Source organism: Miscanthus floridulus, chromosome 11, assembly GCF_019320115.1.
Source record: "Miscanthus floridulus cultivar M001 chromosome 11, ASM1932011v1, whole genome shotgun sequence".
NCBI classification, from domain to species: Eukaryota; Viridiplantae; Streptophyta; class Magnoliopsida; order Poales; family Poaceae; genus Miscanthus; species Miscanthus floridulus.
Window position 1 is genome coordinate 71,351,240 of NC_089590.1, and position 7,125 is coordinate 71,358,364.

General features: G+C 49.2%; 1 pseudogene; it reads left to right on the top strand.

Moving 5' to 3' along the window:
• The first annotated feature begins 2,465 nt into the window (after positions 1-2,465).
• LOC136492172 (polygalacturonase-like) lies at positions 2,466-6,354 on the top strand (annotated as a pseudogene).
• The last annotated feature ends 771 nt before the right edge of the window (positions 6,355-7,125 follow it).

Sequence of the window (7,125 nt, forward strand, 5' to 3'; positions counted from 1 at the left end):
CCGCGGATATGGAGACTCGATTCATTACAGAAGCAATGTAGTACTGGTGACTTACTAAAATATGAGAATAAGAATGGAATGAGAAGGAATGGAATATGAGAAATGTACATTTAGTTTGAAATAATGATCAAAAGGTACTTAGTGGTAAAACTCAAAAATAGAATGAAGAATAGTAAGCTTTTGGCAAAGAACTTTTGAATCTTGCTACACCCTTACCTTGTCCCAAACCCCTGCATTTCTAAAGTCTTACACCCCGTTACGTCGGGTTAGTCTTGTTGAGTACTTTTGTACTCAGGGTTTGTTAACCCTTGTTGCAGGTGAGTCGCATGCGCAGGCTTGTTTTGGTCCCTGCTGCATGTCTGTGTTTGAAGTCAATGACGATGAGGAGTGATGAATGGCCTTTGGACAAGGTACTAGTTTGTTTGATAAATAAAGTTAATGTAATATTATCCCGCTACTATGATTGTATAACACTTATGGTATTGTAACTTTGAAAACAACTGGTTTGTAATAATGTTATCTTAAGACTTCCGCTATCTTTTACTCTGGTATATATATTTGAATAAACTGTTGTAACCTGCAATGACTGTGATTGGGATCCTGTTTGAAAGGAGAAACGTGGATGATTCGGGTTTCCCGAGGACACCCGACAGACCTGTTGAGTTGTTGGGAACTCGTGTACGCTATTCGAGGTCTGTTAAGACAACGATAGGTGCATGTGGGCTCGATTCCTTAGGAGGTTCTGCCACAGCCTTGGCCTCATGTCCCTCACAAGAACAATCGCCAGTCAGTGCTCTAGATTGATGTTCCTAGCCGAAGGGGCGCCAACATGAGGTTTTTCCATCTTCAGGCTTGCCACCGCAGTCGAAAGAACCACATCACCTCGCTCAAGGTCTAGGGGAATGACCTTGTCCTCAATGAGCAGATGGCGGACGTAGTGTATGACCACTACAACGGCCTGCTTAGCACTCCGTTCCATCGAGCAGCCACTATGAATTTCGACAACCTGGGTCTCTCCCAGCATGATTTATCCATGCTGGGCGTCTGCTTCTCCGAGTTCAAGATCTGGGCGACCATCTCGGAGTTACCGTCGGACAAAGCTCTGGGGCTAGATGGCTTCACCGGGCTGTTCTACAAAATAGCCTAACCGATCATCAAACAAGACGTCGTCAACGCTTTCAACGCGTTCTGGTTGCTGGACGGGCGCAACTTCAATTTAATCAATGATGCCTTCATGATTCTCCTAAAAAAGAAGAATGAAGCCTAGGAGATCAGAGACTACCGCCTGATCAGCCTAATGTAGAGCTTTGAAAAGCTTATTGCCAAATGTCTTGCCCGTCGGCTTGATCTGGTGCTCAATGATCTGGTGCATCCCTGTCAGAGCGCGTTCATCCAGGGACGGTCCATACATGATAATTTACACGCCGTTCACCTGACCCGCAAGACCTTGCACTAGAAGAAGCATAGTTGCCTCCTCCTCAAGATCGATATTACGAAAGCCTTCGACTCTGTCAGTTGGCCTTTCCTTTTGGAGGTCCTACAACGGCTCGGCTTCAGTCAGCGATGGAGGGACTGGATGTCTATCCTCCTTGGATCGGCAAGCACCAAGGTCCTCCTCAATGGCAGACCGGGCAACCGCATCTGCCATGCCAGAGGCTTGCGACAAGGTGACCCCTTGTCCCCGATGTTGTTTGTCCTAGCTATGGAGGTGCTTGGCGGACTCATCTGGTAGGCTGAGTCCTAGTCGATCTTCTCACCTCTTCGGTGCACCGTGGTGCATTCATGGGTATCGCTATACGCGGACGATGTCATCATGTTCATTACGCCAGAGGTGAACGACATCGTCGCCATCAAAACCATCCTGCAGATCTTCGGCGATGCGTCGGGTTTGTACACAAACCTGGACAAGTGTGTCGCCAACCCGATTGCCTGTTCATAGGAGGAGCTTCAACTGGTTGAGAACATGCTGTCCTGCACAATCGGAGCCTTTCCGTGCAAGTACTTGGGCATCCCTCTCTCTACTCGCAAGTTGCGCCGGAGCGAGGAGCAATTCCTCATTAACGTCGTCACGACGCGTATTCTGCTCTGGAAAGGTCATCTCATGAACACTGCGGGCAGGGTGGCGTTGACACAGGTGAGGCTCTCGACCATCTCGGTGCACCTCTCCATTGCCGTGTGCCTATCGCCATGGGCGGTCGACTGCATCGATAAGCTACGTCGATCGTTCATCTGGACTAGGGTCGGCCACAGTGAGCGCAGGGCATGTGTCACGTGGCATGGGAGGTGGTTTGTAGGCCCAAGGAGCTCGGTGGTCTCGGCATCATCAACCTACGAAGGTTCGGTCTAGCTCTCAGACTGCGCTGGGAGCCTGGGATTGGGTGCGGAAGGTTGACCCGAACAGAACTTGGATCGACCTTCCGTCGTCGTCAGACAAGGCCACGCGTGCCCTCTTTCGTGCAGCAACCATGACGGTGGTCGGAGATGGGTGCTCAATGCTGTTCTGGCAAGACTCCTGGATTCATGGGTGCTGTGTTGACCAAATTGCGCCTACGGTGTTCGCCTCAGTCCCCCAGGAAAAGGCGAGGATACGGTCTGTGGCGTCGGGTCTGGCTGATCACGCCTGGGTGTCCAACATAACTGGGGCACAAACTGTTCATGTCTTCCTCCAATACCTGGACCTCTGGGAGCGGGTTCGCAGTGTCCAGCTCATGCCGGGGGTTCCGGACTCCGTCATCTGGCATTGGTCCGCTGACCACAAGTACTCTGTGGCGTCGGTGTATGGTGCGATGTTCATCGGATTGACCTCGCCACTCGGTGCTAAGTTGATTTGGGAGACGCGCGCACCGCCCAAGGTTAGGTTCTTCTTCTGGTTGGCTCTACATCGTCGTTGCTGGACTGCGAATCGGCGGATGCGACATGGGCTGCAGGACAATGACACTTGCATCATGTGTCTTCAAGCCTCCGAGACTCTGGATCATATCCTGCTGGGTTGTGTCCTCAGCCGTCAGGTTTGGGACATGCTCCTGTCCAAGCTTGGGCTCACAACCGTGGTCGCTCACGGTGACGTCGACCCCTTCCTCTGGTGGACCTGTGCTAGGCGTAGGGTGCCCCGAGGCAGCAGGAAGGGCTTTGATCCGCTGGTCATGCTAATCTGTTGGGTGCTTTGGAAGGAACGTAACGCACGGACTTTCAGGAATGAAGCCAAGGACGCTCGCGAGCTGTGTTTGGAGATCCTACAGGAGGCCGCCTTGTGGTTGCGGGCCGGGTATTCGACCCTGTCGTCGCTCATTTCATTCATGTAATTAGTCTCTTGTGTGGTCGCTGTCGGCTTCCTCTGGTTTTTCGTTTGCTGCTCTATTTTATGTTGGGTTGTTTGTTTGGATGTTCTCTTTTTCCTCTTAATGAAATACGTGCTACAATGCACGTTCGTGAAAAATAATGATACTGTGATAATGCTTCGATTTAAGTTGATTCTAGCCTATAAAACTTTTTTGTGATGGATCCACGGTGAATCTTGATAAGGAACTATAGCCCATTTTATATTAAAAAGCAATTTAATAATTTATTATTATATTTTAGCTAAAGTGATTTATATAATTATGGATTTTCAAAAAATATTTTTTTCTTTTTTTCCCATTTCAACCCACGAAAATATTTGTCAGTGAGTGGTAACCGCTGGAGTTGTTGCACGAGCTGGAGAGAATGAGAGATGCGCTACTGAAATTAAAGAGTGACGCAGCAGGCTTTATTCAAATCTCCAGTCCCACCTAAATATATCAGTAAGCGCATCATTCTATCAGTAAGTAAACGCATCTATTAACTTTAAGGATCTCTCTACATTTACCACATGAATGCACATTAGCTATTAGGTCAACGTATTTCTCCTCTCATCTCCCCACATGGTCACGAGGACGGGTCTATATATCCTTCCTTGAAGGCCCGTTCTATGCAATCCCCTAAACGTAGCTGAAGTAGTTCAGTAGTTGTATACTCCACTCCATCCCCTAAACCCTTGGCAATATACGCGATCCACCTACAAGTCTACACCGACGTACACGATGGTAAGGCCTGCGAAACTAGATAGCACGATCGATGCCATATCGTATATGCTCATGCGGGAGACGCTGATGAATCTTGCAGCGCGCCGCCGGCATAGTCTGCTCGTGCATCCTGCTCGCCGTCGCCGGCCTCGCCCTGGCGTGCTGCTGCGCGGCCGGCGACGCTGGCGGGGAGCTCATGTTTGACGTTGTGTCCCATGGCGCGAGAGGCGACGGCAGCACGGACGACACCAAGGTACGTGCGCGTGCGATTCATCTTCTTGGTCCGTCCGGCGGCCGGCGGCGCATGCCGCAGAGGACGATCGTGCTCACGTACGTTTTTCGTGGGTTTCTCTCGAGTCTCGATCAAGGCGTTCGAGGCGGCGTGGGACGCGGCGTGCGGCGCCAGGGGGCCGTCCGTGGTGATGGTCGTGCCGGCGCAGAGGTCGTTCCTCGTCGGCCCCGTCAGCTTCCAGGGGCCCCTGCGCCTCCGGAAGAGTCACCGTGCAGGTACGCGCCCGTCCAGTGCTCATGTCGTGCATGTCAGTTGTCAGTCCGTTTCTGCTCCACCGTGACAAACAGACAGATTGTGTTCTCTGTTCTTTTTTTTAATGTTTTCGAAACGCTCTTCGTCGTCTGTTGGACTGCTAGCTAGACTGTAGATATGGATGGTCAAACTTAAAAAATGGCATAGGAGAAAACCTAGTAGATGTAGAGCGCTTTGCCCCTCCTTGATTCCTATAAAAACAAAATCTTCCAGCTCCGTCACCACGTGTAATGACTATGACTAACACCAATACTTGCCGGTTTTACCCTGCACAGATCCAGGGCACGATCATGGCGCCGCTGTCGACGGCAGCGAGCGCATGGAGCAGCGGGACAAACCTCTACTGGCTGATGTTCAATCGCGTGGACGGGCTGAGGGTGACCGGCAACGGCGTGCTCGACGGCAGTGGTCAGAGTTGGTGGGTCAGGAGATGCCACAGCGATGCCCATGCCGTGAGTATCATTACGTGTTACATGCTTCTTCTATGTTGTTTCAGTTTCCAAGCACCTAATCTTTTGTCACTTCCGCAGGCTTGCGTTGAATCTGCACCGACGGTACGCAACATTGTGCGCGCGGATTATTTTCATGCGTTTCTCTCTCGATGAAGCTCGCATTCAAGGAATCTGTTCGTCTCTGTGGCAGGCGCTGAAGCTGGTGAGCTGTAACAACCTGGAGCTGAGCCAGTTCAGTAGCCGCAACAGCCCGCAGATGCACATCGCCATCATCGAGTGCAGCGGCGTCAACGTGTGGGGGCTCAACGTCGCCGCGCCGGGGAACAGCCCCAACACGGACGGCGTCCACGTCGAGCGGAGCCAGGGCGTGCGGATCACCAATTCCACCATCGGCACGGGCGACGACTGCGTCTCCATAAGCTCCGGCAGCCGCTTCGTCACCGTCGACGGCATCCAGTGCGGGCCTGGCCACGGAGTAAGGTAACCCATCGATCGATGCGACTGAAAAGGGCATTCCGGTGCTGCGTGGACGGTCTAGCACAAGATGATGCATGTGTACTAACCCAGCACCTATGTATTGTTTTCGTGTTGGCCAGCATTGGGAGTCTCGGCAAGAATGGCGAAATCGCCGCCGTGGAGTACATCGACGTGAAGAACGTTTACTTTACAAATACAGCGAATGGAGCTAGGATCAAGACGTGGGAGGTAAAGTGAAAGTTGTGATTACTGAACATTGACAGATAAAAAACCTACCACTATTATGAGTAAAATGTCAAGGCTGTGTTTAATTTGGTGTTTTTCTTGTCTAATTGCCATAGGGTGCGCAAGGGTACGCAAGATCCATCTCATTCACCGACATAGAATTCGACAACGTGGACCACCCCGTAATCATCGACCAATTCTACCGAGACCGCACTCTCGAGGTACGTACCGTGTATTTCATCTTTGTTATCAGCTGGATTCCATTTACTGACAAAGTAGTGCATTGAAGTCGCACACACTGCTCACCCTTCAGAGCTATCACAATTCACAGGCAGTTTATATGAGAAGCACTGCGAGCAATGCAACCAACGCTTATGTATCTCTGGGTTTGCAGCTGGCCGTGGCGATCAGCAACGTAACGTACACCAACCTAAAGGGGACGTCAAGCCTACCAACCGCCGTGGCGTTTGACTGTAGCGGCGGCGGCAGCTGCACAGACATCCATGTCAACTCCGTCATGATCACGAGATCCGGTGGCCAGCAAACATTCGCCCGCTGCCGGAACGCACAAGTGTCCATCTCCGGACAAGTATACCCGGAGATACCATGCCATTGAAATAGGATCTGTAATCTCTCGAGTAGACAGGGAAGGTTGCAGTACACTGTCGTCATATGGAGCTGCTGCTATTTTTTCCCTGGAAGAAACATCTTCCAAGAGGGTAGAGAGTTTCTTCTATTCACTCAGAAGGCTTTGTTCGCTTCTCTTATAATTCGTACTTTTCAGCTTGTTTTTTCGGCCGAAACAGTATTTTTTTCTCACAACAAATCAGCCGGAACAATGTTTCGGCTTATTTTTTCAGCGAAGCGAACGGGGCCGAAGAATAGAATTGACTCGATTCTAATAAAAACTTGGTTAAAAAATCTCACATTGCATTGTTGGAATCTGATATCCCAAATTATTCGCAACAGTTCTTGAATCTTTGAAAGGAGTATTCCTTCAAAAAAAATATTTGAAAGGATATTACGAGTATGATATAAATTTGCACTGTATCAAGAACAACGTAGAATAATGTCTTAGAAAATCATAGATCACGATGTTGAAGCAACGAAGACAAGAGATTAGAAATTTGGTAGGATTTCATATTTTTCGAAGTTAAAACAAATTTTCTATAATTTTTCTAATATTAAATCTGATTTTAGTATTTTTCAAATGCATATTTATTTTAGAAAATTTTTTGAATAATTTTCTGAAAAATATTTCTATAATTTTTTTTATAAAATCTAGTTAACCTCCCTAAACTATCATGAAAGTCTGATTACCTGACATAGTGCCACGTCAGCCATAACCACTTTGAAAAGTTAAAACCACTCAGGGAGTTAAGTCGGA